Source organism: Camelus dromedarius, chromosome 5 (assembly GCF_036321535.1).
Source record: "Camelus dromedarius isolate mCamDro1 chromosome 5, mCamDro1.pat, whole genome shotgun sequence".
Classification (NCBI taxonomy): domain Eukaryota; kingdom Metazoa; phylum Chordata; class Mammalia; order Artiodactyla; family Camelidae; genus Camelus; species Camelus dromedarius.
Genome location: NC_087440.1, coordinates 38,020,018 through 38,035,821, shown reverse-complemented (window position 1 = coordinate 38,035,821; position 15,804 = coordinate 38,020,018). Strand labels below are relative to the sequence as shown.

At 45.2% G+C, this 15,804-nt stretch overlaps 1 long non-coding RNA gene across 1 annotated transcript in view; it reads right to left on the bottom strand.

Annotated features, from left to right (window-relative positions):
• Positions 1–4,277: 4,277 nt before the first annotated feature.
• LOC135321397 (uncharacterized) overlaps positions 4,278–15,804 on the bottom strand; it is a 43,111-nt gene continuing 31,584 nt past the window's right edge. Inside the window, exons 2-3 of the long non-coding RNA XR_010381138.1 lie at positions 8,199–8,346; positions 4,278–4,366 (exon numbers count right to left, since the gene is read on the bottom strand). This is a non-coding gene — a long non-coding RNA (uncharacterized LOC135321397). The remainder of the gene's footprint in view (positions 4,367–8,198; positions 8,347–15,804) is intronic.

Genomic DNA, 15,804 nt, shown 5'->3' with positions numbered 1-15,804 from the left:
ACTGCATTCATTACCCTGACTTTCATTTCCGAGCGGAATCCCGTTTCAGTTCATTATCTCTCTGAGTTCCAGCTTCATCAGTCTCCATTAGGAAGTACCTTGCCTTTCTGCCAAAAGGCACTGAAGGTGAGTGGCCCAGTTCCTGCCACAGGTGCCGGTGTCAGCAGCCTGCCCTATGCCAAGCACGCCCCCCTCCACCTGTGGGCCAGACACGCATCTTCCCTCATCAGGCCTTTCGCTGCCTCCCTGTTCCCTCTCATTCCTGCCACTGAGGGCTCGCTCGCAACTCTCTTCTCACCTTGCATAAAACTCTGATCCCCAGAAGGATCCAGACTGGGTGTTCAACCCCTCTTTCTCAGCATCCCCCACTTACTATCAAACCCATAGCTTTCAAAGAAGAAAAAAGGAAAAGGAAATAAAGAAACCAAGGCCCCCTTTGGACAGAAAGGGGAAGAATGAGGAAGACAAAGGGAAAAAGAAAGATGTGGGGTGAGGGTCTAGGATTACAGGGGGTCCCTGGTATTGAGTCGGGAACCCTTCCAAGGACCACAGAGACTCCAGGCACATGTGGTCTCTTAATTTTGTTTAAAAATCAGTAACATGACGGAGGGGTAAACTGGGAGTTCCAGATTTGCAGACACTAACTACTGTATATAAAATAGATAAACAACAAGGTCCTACTGTACAGCACAGGGAACTATATTTGGTGCCTTATAATAGCCTATAATGAAAAAGGATGTGAAAAAGAATATATATCTATATATGTATAACTGAATCACTATGCTGTACATTAGAAATCAACATTGTAAACTGACTATACTTCAATAGAAAGAAAGAGAGAAAAGAAAAAAAATCAGTAACATGGAACTAAAATGTCTGTTGACTGGTGGGGTTTTCTCCCGCCTTCACTCATGTCATTTCTTTCCCTTCTGAGTTTAGTAAAACAAATAAAAAGCCAGGCCCTGGGTAGCATGAAACATCAAAGCTTTGCCCAAAGAGACAGTACACATGAGCAACAGAAAGGTGTGTTTGTTTTGCAGACTTCCCACTCACAAGGATTTAAAGTTTCCTCAGCCTGGCTCAGGAGGGACTTACTGCAGCCTCTCACAGGATGGGGTCAGGAACTACCCAATGGGGCCAGCCCCTTTCCCCTCAGATCTCTCCACCACCTTCATACACACCAGCTTCAGCTGTGCCTTCATTTCCAATAGCCAGCACCTGCTTTTCTTGTGAAGGCCCACCCTCAGGCCTGCACACAGACAGCTGGTGTGATGAGGAATCCTGGGGAGGGAGGGAGGGAGGGGTAGGTCTTAATAACCAATGACTATTGATTGCAGGGGTGGAAACTACTCCAACCCCTTGTCCACACCTTCCTAGTGAAGACAACTCTGAAGTATGACCTCCTCCATCTCAGAAAGCAACTCTGTGGGACTTTGCTTGATACATTTCCATACCTCCCTTTCTGATCCCATTTCCCACCAATTTTTCCTGGGAATGCTTCCTAATAAATCACTTTCACATGATCCCTTATCTCGCAGCAGCCTCTGAAGATCCCAATCTAAGATACCCTAGAATGGAACCAAGAGGCTGCAGAAAAGGGAGAGAGAGAATGTCTCCAACAGGTGGGAGCCAGAGACGCAGAGGGGAGTAAGAAAGGGGGCTTGACATATAGACTGAAACTAAAGAAACATTTTGTACCATCTTCCAGATCCCACATGTCTTCTTGTAAGAAGTGTGTGTGTGTGAGCGCGCGTGCGCATGTGGTATGTGATTTTCCTTTTCTCTTTCTTTTACTGGCAAAGAACTGTACCGCATGCCCTTCAGATATTATAGGCATAACTGAAGAGTTGCATGTTATTTTATCCTAAAATGTATTTTCTTTACTACTTTCTTAATTTTGGTAACAACGAAAAAATTTTGACAGGAAATAAAATAAATGAAAACACAGTTTAAAGAAATGGCATTATATGCACCTCTAGCAAAGTAACTCTAGGCTATGAGAGGAAGAGGGAGTAGGAATGGAGAGGCATCTTCTTTCCGGGTTTACAGGGGTACCCACCCTCTTGTCCCTTCTCTGTCTGTAATAAGAATGATAGTAAAGAAAACAGCATCCAGTACACCATGCTTCAGGGTACCAGTGCTTTAAATTTATTAATGCATTTAACCCATGCAGCAGTCCTGTGAGCAGCTAGCGCTAGCTTTACTCTACAGAAGAGGAAACTGAGGCACTAATAAATAATATAACAAAAATCTGCATGAGTACATAAAAAGATGCTCGATGTCACTAATCATCAGGGAAATGCAAATCAAAACCACAGTATCACCTCACACCTGTCAGATGGCTATCATCAAAAAGATAAGGCAACAAGGAGGTGGAGAAAAGGAAACTTGTGCACTGCTGGTGGGAATGTAATTTGGTACAGCTATTATGGAAAACAAGCAGTATGGAGGTTCCTCAAAAAAATTAAAAATAGAACTATCATAAGGTCTAGCAATTCCACTTCTGGGTATTTATCTGAAGAAAATGAAAATACTAACTCAAAAAGATACATGCACCCTCATATTCATTAAAGCATTATTTACAATAGCCAATCTATGGAAACAACCTAAGTGTCTATCAATGAATAAATGGATAAATAAAATATGATATACACACAGTGGAATATTACTCAGCCATAAAGAGAATGAAATCTTACACCAATATGGATGAAGTATGATGGCATTATGCTAAGTTAAATAACTCAAACAGAGAAAGATAAATACCATATGATTAAAAGAAAAGCTCATAGATACAGAGAACAGATTGACGGTTGCCAGAGGTGGAGGGGTGGTGGGCAAAATGGGTGAAGGAAGTCAAAAAGTACAAACTTATGGTTATAAAATAAAGAATTGAGAATGTCATTTATAGTATGGAGACCATAGTTAATAATACTGTATTGCATATTTGAAAGTTGCTAAGAGTAGATGTTAGAAGTTCTCACCATAAGAAAAAAATTTTGTAACAGTATGGTGATCAGTGTTTACTCAACTTAATCGTGGTGATCATTTTGCAGTATATGCAAATATCAAATCATGTGTACACCAGAAACTAATATACTGTTAGATGTCAATTATTCTTCGATTAAAAAAATAAAATGAAACTAAGCAAAAGAAAATCTGCTTTTCCTACTTCACGTAGTTGTTGTGAGGATCAAATAAAATAATGTATATGAAAATGCTTTGACAATTTAAGGCACCACATGTGGTATACAATATTACATTACAGTTGTGATTATCATTGACCATGTTAATAGCTGCCATCAGACCTACTGACCTTTCCATGTTATAAATAACCTTTTCCTATAGGTTTTACAAAACAAATGGCTATATTCCTGGCCAGGGTGCAGTGGGCCATTGTTCACCTGTAGAATGTGTTTACTTGGGGTTTACAAGGGTTTTCCTGTCTGTAGTGGGGTCCTCAATTTGCACATAATCTCTCTCTACTTTAGTGTCTAGTCGTATCTGGAGGATTGGCAAAGCGGGCTGACCAGGGAGGCCCTGAGGAGGCCCAGGGGAGGAACCATAGAGATATCTTAGCCTTTGTCATGGGTTGAATTGTGCCCCACCCCCAAAGATACTGAAATCCGAATCCCCACAACCTGTGAATGTGACTTTATTTGGAAATAGGGTCTTTGTAGAAGATCAAATCAAGATGAGGTCATCAGGGTGGGCCCTAATCCACTATGACTGGTCTTCACAAAAGGGAAGACAGACACAGGGACAGGCATGTCAGAAGGAAGAGGATGTAAGGACACAAGGAGGATGCCACATACAAGCCAAAGAATGCTCGAGGCTACCAGAAACAAGGAGAATGGCATGGAACAGCTCCTTCCCTCCCAGCCATCAGAAGCAACTAACACTATCGACACCTTGATCTGACTTCCAGCCTCTAAAACTGTGAGACAATAGATTTCTTTTGTTTAAGCCACCCAGTTTGTTACTAATACAGCCTCCTTTGTTAGTTTGTTATGGTACTTTGTTACTAATACAGTTAATGTAATAAATTAATACAGCCTCCCATGGATAAGCTGCCTCCACTCCCAGCCCCTGACGGAGAAAGCAGAATACCCTTGTAACCTCCCCACTTGGATCAGAGCTCCAGGGAAGAATGCGGGAAAGGGTTGCAAGCCACAGACAACGAATCCCCAGGCTTACCAGGACCCAGGACTGCTGCAGCCTGGCTCAGAGAGATGACTCTGGACCTCACATCCTCTCTCTAACAATCAGAAGTTGTGGTGGGTGATGGGTGCTAAAGTTGGAAGCCCAGGTAGACCCTGGAGTGTGGCAGCCATTGTGGGCTTTGTACAACTTGAGGAAGCTGAAGAAGCTGGACAAGAGAAAGTAAGAAGAAGGGAGAGAGGTGAAGCTGATGAGAGAGACTGAATAACACACAAGCAGACAGACAGACAGAGGCAGAGAGACCGGCAGGGCCCTAGAGCTGTTTCTGCCCTTCCTGAAGCCAGATTCTTCTGGGTTCCCTCATGCATATCCTTTAATAAATCCTCCCCTTCTCCTCTGGGAATCTGATGGTTCTCTTTCTTGCACCTAAAGTGGCCTGAGTATGCCAGCTCGGAATAGAAATGTCAGTCCCCAGGGAGGAATGATACTTTGTAAAGCAGTGATTTGGACATTTTATTTAGTCCAGCTCCCCGTGTTCTCCTGTCTTAATCTGAGAAATAGCAGAGTATATGAATTAAAAACTAAAACAAGTCAGGGCAATGTAATAATGTACAGCATGGTGATTATAGTCAGTAATATTGTATTGCATATTTGAAGGTTACTAAGACAGTAAATCTTCAAAGTTCTCATTACAAGAAAACAAATTTTGTAACCTTGTATGGTGACAGATGGTAACTAGACTTTTTGTGGTTATTGTTTCGCAGTATATACAAATATTGAATCTTTATGTTGTATACCTGAAATTAATATGTTATATGTCAATTATATCTCACTAAAAAGATTTTTTTAAGTAAAAAATTGCTTTAGCTAAAAGCCCTAAGATATTAGGCATAAGGCAGAATAGTTTTGGAACCCTGTGACAAAGTATAACCTTAAAAGAGGGGGAAGGTTGAGGGTGGGGGAAGGAAATGTGCCAATTGATGGGGCTGAAGCCAGGAAGGGTTCCAGGGGCCAGGTCCTGAAGGGCCTTGCAGACCAGGTGAAACAGGTTGGCCTTTTCCCCGAGGAGAGTGGCCCAAAGTCATAGGCATTCCAGAAGATGAACAAGGTAGCAAGGTGAGGACAGAGGAGGGAGAGACAAGACTGTGGAGGAAGGGAGTATGATTAAGAGGCTGCTGCAGGAATCCAGCCAGGAGATGGGGAAGACCTTTGGTGGCCCTCGAGGAGGAGAGAGGAAGGGACTGAGTTAGGAGACATTAAGGTGGTAACGTTGAGTGGACTTGGTGAATGTGGAGCTGAGGTGGGGAGGGACAGGTAAGGACATACTCCGTGAGGGGACTTGTGGGCAGAGGTGAGTCTCCAGAGCCGAGGACATTCCTACCCCTTATCACACCAAGAACCAGTCAGTCCCTGACCTTTTTTTTTTTTTTAATGGAGGTACTAGGGATTGAACGCAGGACCTTGTGCTTACTAAGCACACGCTCTACCACTGAGCTATACACACCCCCAAGTCCCTGACATGTAAGACTCAGTCCCCCAGCCTGGCCCCTATCCCTAGGGGCTGAAAGCACGTGCCATCCCCCCAACAGCAGAAAAGCTTCTCTTCAGCTGCTGCCTGCCTGGAGCCTCGCACTAGAGCTCTGTGTTTACACAGTCAAGAGAATCGAATCTCACATAATCATATATGTGACAAAGCCTCAGCTACAAGCAGCATTAATGAAGACAAATGAATCAGCCAAATGCTGCAGCTTGTGTGGCAGCTCCCAGGGCCCTGCCTTGCAGGGAGGCTGCCGTGTAGGGGGAGCTCATGTCTGGGGCCGCTCTGGCCTTGCCTGATGGAGACGTATGAGAATCCTCCTGCCACTGCCTGGACGGCCTGGGCTGGGGGCAGGCGACTCAGGGGGCTTTGAGGGACTACCGAGAAGATTCTAAGAATGCGTTTACACATTTTAACGAAAGCCATCTTAGGGGAGATAGGAAAGTAGAGATTAGGTGGGTACAGCGGTCTGATCATGTTAAATAAACAAGCTCCCTGCATCCCGGTGGCTGCTGATTGGGAAAGCAGCTGTTAGGGTGACCACACCCCAAAAGGCACCATGCCGAGTGCCGTGAATCAATCCTGCATCCAGAATGGGGTTGGCCCTTAGCTGAATTCCCTTCTTCCCTTTAAGGTCACTTGTACCTGCTCATCCATTTCTCTTTGTGACAGAACAAAACACATTCAACTTTGAGACTTTTACTCCAACCTCTCCTGAGGGGATCACAGCAATAGAAAAAAAGAAGGCATTTATAAATCAAGCAGCAGGCGACTGGGGCTGGTGACGTGGCCTCGGCTGTGTCCTGGTCCCGGATGGCAGGGGTGAATCGTGCGTAGGCCCCATCTTCCCAGGCTAGGTTGTGATGCTTAAAACCAGGTCAGACAACCTTTAGAGGTGGAAAGACAGCAGTCCAAGGTGCCTTTCATGAGAGGACATTAAAAACTACCCCATTAAAAGGCAGAAGCACTTGTCAAATCATCCAGACCTGGCAGCTGGGAGTCTCACCACCATTTTAGCACCTGCTCTGTGTAATTCAGGAGACCGCGTGGAGGACAACGGCTCTCCCAAGGGAATGTCTCTGACAGGACATTAAAAAAAGATGCCCCTCGTCAGAGCCTAAACGAAACATCCTCCGAATTTCCAACCACGAATTAAATAAGCCAATTTTATTAGATCAATACGAAGGGATTTGAAACTAATTAATCAGTGCAGAGATCAGATCAGCCAATGACAGTGAGACAACGGGATGAAAACTTGGCAATTCAGCATGAAGCCTGCCTGAATTCAGACAGTGAAATAACCCAAGGGCTCATCCCCTGTGGAAGAAATTCCAATTGCTCGATGACAAAAATAAGTTGGGTGACAAATCCACTGTCACCAGCAATCTTCTTCAGAGAATATTCTCTTAATGACACGCAGATTGATTGTCCACTGCTGGAAGGAAGAGAAGGAAGTAGCAGCGATAAGGGAACATAAATATCTTTTAATAAAGCCGGGCAGGCTGCTGGAAGGATGCATGTGTCCAGGAGAAATGAACAACAGAAATAATGTACCAGTTTCCAGCATCAGCAGAGTGAGTATGAGTCAATAAAACTGGATGGGAAACAGTCTGGAGCATCTCACCACCTTGCCAGGCCAGCAGCCACACCCTCGAGGCGAAGGCACGCAGTGGGCCCATCCTTCAGGCTCCAGTTCCCACCTCTCCTAAAACAAAGGGTTGGGCCGGATGAACTCTAAGGCACCTTCTGGTCTAAAAATGCTACTATTTGCTATTGCTCCAGAGCCACCGTGAGAGAGACCCAGGTCGGTGTTAACCAATAACTGGTGATAACTGTGTCATGGGAAGACACTTGCCCAAGTTCATACTGCAAAAGTGGGGGTTTGAACTCAGGCCTGGTGGACTACAAAACATGTGATCCCAATAACACTGTCTCCTGCCTCCCTAGTATTCTAGCACATGCAGTAGGCACTCAATACTTGCATGGTTAATGACTGTAACTGGAGAGGGGGCAACATGCCATGGGGAAAGCACAATGACCATTGACCCCGAGCTGTAAAAACCCACACAGCTCTGGGCTCCTCGGCCAGTGAAAGCACTGGAAATGTCAGCTCACGCCTGCTTGCAACATTCGAAAGAAAACTCCAAACCAGTTCGACTGTTCAGGCCAACCACAGCTCTCCCTTCACTCTCTTCCTAAATCCACTTCAGACACGTTTCTCTCCAACCAAAGCCCCATCTTCCGCCAATACTCAGGGGCTCTGCTCACATCTGTCAATGGTTAAGTCCAGAAAGAGGGAGGGGTGGCTGTGAAAGCCTCTTGGATTCTGACCCCAGACACACAGACATGAGGAAATTAGCCCTGCAGACCTGATTTGGCCTACTCGACTTTTCATGCTCTCCAGAAGTGCAGATGGTAAAGACCACAGGGAAGATTCGCAGATGTGAAGAATAGATTCTAGGGGCCCTAGGAGTGGCGGGAAGGAGGGGGTTGACTTGCTAACCTCTGTGCGTCAGCCCTTCTTCAGAGGCAGATGGCCCCAGCACTTGGTGTATCCAGACTTGAGTTGTCCACATGTGGCAATTGAGAGGGGGCTATTCCCAACTGGGATGTGCTCCTGTAGAACACACACCTGATTTCAAAGACTTGGCCTGAAAAAAAGAACATAAAATATCTCATTGATAATTCTTTATGTTGATGACATGTCAAAATGATAAGATTTTGGATAATTAAGTTAAATATAAATAAAAATATATATTTAATTATATAATTATATTTATATATATTTATATATAAATTATATTATATAATTTATAATTATATAAAATTATATATATTTAAATATATATATATAGTTGAATTAATCCTTAGTTTTTTTGTTTCTTTGTTTTAAATGGAGGTATTGAGGATTGAACACAGGACCTCATGCATGCTAAGCACACACTCTACCACACTTTCCTCCTTAAAATCACATGTTCCTTAGATTTTTCTTTTTTTAATGTGGGTGGAAAACACGAAATTGTAATTGTGGCTCACATCCGTGGCTTGTATTATATTCTCATTGGACACAGCCGATACAGACCCCGAGACTGCGGCAGGCTCACGCCTTATCCAACAGAGACTCTGGCTCTCGGGACTCAGCTCAACCCCACTTGGGTTTTCTGCACAGCGGCAGCTATGTTGACCCATACTCTGGAACAGCAGAGTTTGAGAATAAGAAAGAGCTGGCTCTTGGTGCGTTCACTCACATTTCCCTCCCAGCCCATCTCCCTGGCTTGCTTTCTTTTAGGACAGCGGTTCTCAAAATGTAGTCCTTGAACCAGCAGCATCACCTCACCTGGGAGCCTGTTAGAAATGCCAGTTGTCAGGCACCATTAAGAAAGTCTGATCCAGAAGCTGTGGGGATGGGGTCCAGCAGTCCGATTTTTCACAAGCACCCTCCCCCCACTTCATTCTGGTGCATGCTAATGTTTGCATGTCTTAAGCACTATTTTTGAAACTTTGCAACATATTAACACTGGGGAGAATTTGCAATTTTCAATACCCAGATCACAACCAGTATCAAGTAAATCAGAATCTCCAGGGGTGGCACTCAGGCATCAGTTTTCTAACCCTCCCCCGGCCACCAATTCTAATGTGTAGCCATGGTTAAGCCTGACTGTCTAAGAGTAAAGGACTCAAGATTATCTGTCATCTTGCCCAGGGCTGGAGATGCTGCAGTAAGTAGGTAAGTGACTAAAGCAGCCTCACTGTGGAGAAGAAAACAGTGCTTACAATGGAGAAAGAGCTAAACTGTGCATGACTAACCCCTGAAGGCCTCTTCCACTGTAGGTCAGCTGCTGTAACAAAACAGGTAGATGCATCTGAGATTTTCTGAGGCTGAAATGACAGTGTGGGAAGGGCTTTTGCCACAATCCACCAAGAGGAGAGGGGCCAGTGGTCACTGAGGCTCCAGATTCATTAAAACAAAGAAATGTCTAAATAGGGTTTCAAAAATTGTGATAGAGCTTAGAAATGTACATTTAATAAATTAAAACCTGTGACATGTAAAATTTGAAACACATACAAGGCAGTGCATTATCCTATTCACGCTATAATAGCAGGATTTATTTTTAAAATTCATAGGCATGGTAACAAAGTCTGGCAGAAGTTTAAAGCCGATGATCATTTCCTTCTTTTAGTCCTATTAGCATATCTTAGATGATAAAATTTTTTAAATCCAAATTTGAAGCCTTTGGTGAGTGTGAGATTCCTGGATGAAAGGCCTTTCTTTGCTGAATGCTCCTGGAATAGGTCCAAGAGGACCCCTGGAAAGAGGTCCTAAGTGTGGCCCAGGGCAGCTGAGCATGGTCAGGCCATGGGGTTTGGCCAGCACCTGGGAGCCTTGCAGCAGCCCGCCTGCAGTGTGCTGTCCGAGGGTGTGAGAGGCAGTGCTAGCCCACCTACTTACACACACACACACACACGATCGGTGGCCACGTCTGTGGCTCGCCACCCTCTTGGCCTCTGGTCCTCTCCCCCAAGCCCCCATCCACATGCTGCTGGCAACAAGAAAGTGGAGCAATGACAGTCACAAGACTCCTTCCTCCCTTTCACCTTAAGGTCATTCCTCTAGTTTGATACGTTGTTGTTGGGGGAGGGGAGGAATGGGAGGAACACTTCCCTTGGCAGCACCTGCAGGATTATGGGTTTATAAAAGCACAAATTCTTCTGTCCCAGGGTCTAGATGGGGCTTGGGGATCAGGACTCCATGCAATGTTATGCTTTAGGAAGAAAGGAAAGCAATGCTAGACCGAACAACAATTACTGTGGAGGTCACGGGCACCTCAGTGTGGCGTGCCGCGGGTGCCAGCAGCATGTGCTTTCTCCTCTGGGAGGTGAACTCAGAGACATTCCGACTAACAGCCCCACAGCTGCAAGCCTCTGGGGTCTCTTAGGAAGTCCCTGGTAAGGTCTGGGGCATCCAAGCTGTGCAGGCAGCCTGGGCACCACAGGGCATGGGTGGGGGATGAGGCAGGGAGGAGACAGCAGCCCTTGTTTTCATGGGCTCTGTCTGAATCAGTGGCTGCCAGCTTTCCTATTTCCTGGAGATACAGCCCCAGGCCTGGTGCCGTCCTCTCTCCTGAGGACTGAGGCTTCCGGGGGAGAAGGGCACAGCCAGGCAGAGGTGGGTGAGGGCTGGGGTTCAAAGTCCAGAGTGTCCTCAGCCAGGGCAGGGTCTGATTCCCTGGTCTCATATGTCTCATCACCCTCCCTGTGGGTCAGTAGGTTCTTGAGTTTCTCCAGCCTCTGGAAAATCTGAGGAGGAGGGGAGAGGAAGAGGGGGTGGGGTGGTAAATGAGCACATGGGCTGCCCACAACCCCATGGCACTGGGGTGGTAAACACTTGGAAAGAAGCCAACTGTCTGGCGCCTCGAATCTTCCACATCTCCCCAGCCAAGATTCAGACCTGTGTATTCTGGCCTCTTTCTGCCCCATTTCACCCAGGCTTTAAATTACCTAGACCTGGGTCTGGGTTATTTTGTCCAAAACTTTCCTCTGGAAATCTAGATTGTAATGCAAGACGTACATTCTTGGAATCAGATTTCGGAGGCCTAAATGCAGGACAGCGTGGACTTAGCAGTCTGGCTGCATCCTATTTCCATCAGCCCATCTGATGAATACACAATGAAGTGCTCCTCACTTCTGAATAGCTCGGGAGACCGCAGTAGTGCAGGTAAATCGGGACAACCCAGCCAGGGCTCAGCTGGTCCTGGCTGTTTCAGGAGAGTAAGGAGGATACGGAGGGTCTCAGATGACTTGTGGAATCAATCCCAAGGTTGTCAAGTTGTTCCTTAATTGGCTGGGAAACTCCTGGTCCCAAAACCCACCCATTGCTTCTGTAAGACAGTAGACCATTTTGGAAAGACAACACAAGCCAAACCCCAGAGTCTCGGGATTTGTAATGATAACAGTAGCTGTAATAATGACAGTTACCAAGCATCACTTGCTATGGGCTGGGCACAGTTCGACTGTGTCACGTGGATTTGCTAGGAGTAAGATGTGTGGAGCGAAGCCAGGCCCACCCTCACTCAGGTAGCCTCGGGCAGCCCCCTGGAGGACAGTCCCTCGCCCTCTGATAGTCCTCCCACACGGACTTGTCTTGACTCTTCGACTTCAACATTCTTGTTCAAGTCTTAGCCAGCCTCGGGCCTGGGCCTCTTTCTCCTCATCACAAGGAAAGAGCAGGAAGCCCCAGGCAGCGGCACTAAATGGGCTGGCCCTTAGGAGCCGACATTGGCAGGAGGGACTGTGCGTCTCCAGGAGGCAAGCACTGTTTGTGCATTGCTTTTGTTCCTCCAGGGAGCTGTGAGGTAGGGGGTATAATTTTGTGAAAATATGATATATAAAAGCCTAAATTAAAATAATCCAGAAAGTTATTATTGTCTTTCTAAAGGAACCCGCCCTGGAGTACCTTTCTATATTTCCCTAAGTATATTTAAGTATTTAAGATATGATTTTAAAATTAGATTTACTGAAACCTCCTCAAACACTCATGCACTGCACGGCACACACCTGTGTGAGTGCTCCTAAAATGCTAGTCTGCATGAGCCTTATTTTTCTAGAGTGTGTCCTGTGGAGAGGAGAGGATGAGGGGAGTAAAAACAGCATCATGCAGACCAATGAACTTATTTACAAAACAGAAAGAGACTCACAGACACAGAAAGCACACTTATGGTCACCAGTGGGGGAAGGGGAGTAGGGATAAATTGGGAGTTTGGGATTTGCAGATACAAAACTACCTTATGTAAAATAGATAAACAAGGTCCTACTGTACAGCACAGGGAACTATATTCCATACTTTGTAATAGCCTGTAATGAAAAATAATATGAAAATTAATATATTATGTCTAACTGAATCATTATGCTGTACACCAGAAATTAACACAACATTGTAAACTGACTGTACTTCAATTAAAAAAAAATTGTGTCATGCAGCTGCTGATTGTGCACTGGCCACACGGTTGAGCACAGGGTTCCCAGAAGCTTCAGCAGCAGCATCATATGTTGTCCTCACAACACACCCACAGGGGAGGCACTATCATCCCAATTTACAGATGAGGAAACCGAGGCTCAGAAGTCAAGTGATGTCCTCATTATCCCACAGCCATCAATAGCAGAGCTTGGTTGGAACCCAGGCTTGCCTGACTCCGACAACCAGAACTACAGATAAGAGGCAGACAAGACCAGGTCCAGATATTCTCCAAAGTTACGCCCAGTGGCTTCCAAACTGCACATGTCCTTTCCTTTCTCTGTGGTCTTCCTTGTCTTCTCGACCCAGTCAGTATGAATTTTAGATGTGTCCCAAGCACAGTCTGCTTTCGGCTGCAAAGAGCCACTCAGACACTGGAGCCAGTCCAGCCGGTAGGTCCATGAATAAACGCCCCTTCCAGAGCCATTCTTTTACCAGTGCAGCTTGACAGGAAGGACTCAAATGCCTGGGCTGGTCCAAAAAGGCCGTCACCCAAAGCTGCCAGGTTGGAACAAGAGATGCACTGGCTGCAAAACCAGTCACACCACTGGCTCTCATTCCAAGTCTGAGAGGAGCACAACAGGAGGTTCTCCAGGAAGCTTCTCGAAGTTCAGATGAGTTGATCTCTGTGTGGATTCAGCATCCTGACAGGCCAAGGCCAATTCCAGGCCTGGCATGTCTAACAAACACAGCACTCAAGACCAAGACACTCAAATTATTACCTCGTGTTAAAAAGGGCCCGAAGCTGCAAGCAATTAGCACTGCATTTGTGAGACTAAGGAACGACAACCGGGAGAACGGGGCTTAAAATGACTATTTTGGTCCATACAGAAAATTGATATGTTTTGTGCATGGTAAAATCCTTTCAGATATGTGTTTAAACCTTACATTTTTAGAATTCAAGTTTTAAATGTTATTCTGGGAAAAGCAGCATAAGTTCTACAGCATAAGGAGATCTGTAAGTAAACTAAAAAGCTGTTGGAACCTTCAGTGAAAGAATTAATGTAATAGCGAACTCGGGCATTTGTGCAAATGAATCAAACTGCATAAATTATAACTTTAATCAGTCATGGAATTTCGATACTCAAAGGGACCTTGAAAATGATCTGTTCCAAGAACGAAATTGTGGAAAATAAATGGTCAGGTGGAGAAAATCTCCTGACTAGAGCAATGCACAAAGAAACAAAGAGTTAGGAGGCAGCATGCCCAGTGGTTGGAAAGTTCAAGGGTTTGCACAGACAGCCGGGGTTCCAAGCTTGGCTCTGCCTTTTGATGGCAGTGGGACCTGGCTGGGTTGTTTTATCTTCCTAAGTGAGTTTACATCTCTGCAAAATCGGTCAGTGCAACATAAGGTTACTGTGAGTCTTAAGGGAGACCATCCACAGAAAAGACAATATGGTGCCTGGAACACCAGCACTCACTAAATACTAGCTCCACAGGAAAGGGAACTCCACTAACAGAGTCTGAGTGAGCCAGACTGACACACTGTATGTCACTGCAACCTTTCTCCTATCTGTCTAGGAAAGAAAAAATAATATGTGGTAGACATAAGCACTCAGATTTCCAACCATGAGAGTCGACATGGTACCCAAAGTCTTCTCTGGGTTAAAAAATAATCTTTTGTAGACGGGATCTGCATCTCAGCTGAGAAAGAAGCCAGACCAGATAAGCAAGGGAAGAGGCTTTGTGGAGATGGTAAATCTCCTCCTTTATAAAGGTTAAGTGAAAGCTTCCTGCAATGGCCCTTGATGCAAAGCTGCCCCAAAGTTTTAAAACTCTGGGCAAATTTTCTGGCCAAAAGAGGTTCAAAATGAGCTTCAATGGTGATTCTGTTTTAGCCTGGAGTTGAAACCAGTGCTGCATTAACAGTGATTGATTGAGAAAAGCTGAAGGTTAACAAATAAGATATAGCCCTCTGTCTGTGTGTCTTCACATCTTAATTTAACTTAGTTTAGCCTGACAGTATAACACTTACTGATCATGCTGAAGAAGGCAGTGTAGAACAGCGGGAGAACCGCAGGCTGCGGAACACACGCTTCCTGGAACTGTCCCTCGGTACCGTGGATCTTAACGTGGGGATGACCAGACCTGAGTCATTGTTGCTGTGAAATGCCATCATGGGCGTCTGCCACACAGTTGGTGCCTGATAAGCACTCGTTTTTCTTCCACGTCTTCCACATCTGTAATGCTAATAAGCAGCTCTCTATCTGAATGGAAAAGAAGGCAATACTTGCCTGACTCGGTTTCCCACACCAATAGGGCTCCCAGCTGCTCAGACCGAAACCAAGAAATAGACAGTATTCTCTATTCAGCAACAAAGACACAGACTCGGTATTCATGAGGGATTAGCTCTGAAGTTTAACTTCCCAAACCTGAACCAACAGTAGCAGAAAAGACACGAGGACTTGGAGCAAGAAACAAGGTCTTCATCTCATTCTTGCTACCAGCTAGTTTTTTGACTGTAGGTAAGTCACTTAACACGTAACCTGTGTCTCTGGCTCCAACTCTACAAAACGAGGATATATTTTTTTTTAGGCTGGACAACATTCAAAGTCCTTACAGCCCTAAAAATTCCATGTTTCTATAGTTCGGTTCATGCTGTTTGTTAAAAAGTGTGACTATGTTCTACTCCAAAAGCCACAGGGCCCTGCTCGATGTCCTCCACCTGGGTTCCGGTCATGATTTGTTCCCTAAGTTAGTGGTGCCACAGAAACAGTAATCTGCACAAACAAAGTCCAAGTGAACCAGGGTGCCAGCTGTCACTGCCGTACATTCTGCTTACGCTGGAAATCAGCTAAAGCCATGTGAGCTGGGAGTAAATGGATCTGCTACGAAGACAGGATTTTACTGTGAAAATGAGTTTTCTGATGAGTTTAAAGCAGCCAAAAATGCTCTGAAGACTGTTTTACACCTAAATGATCCCACATGAATTAAAAAACAAAATGCAACCTCCAGTATGTCTGCAGGTACTTCATTCCTGTGGTTGATATAAATTTCACTTAACTACCAACTGACTACTCCCTCTGGAAAATTTTTTTGGTCAGAATTCAAGACAAAATGAGGGCACGTGCCAATGAGTGGCCCTAATAGTGAGACC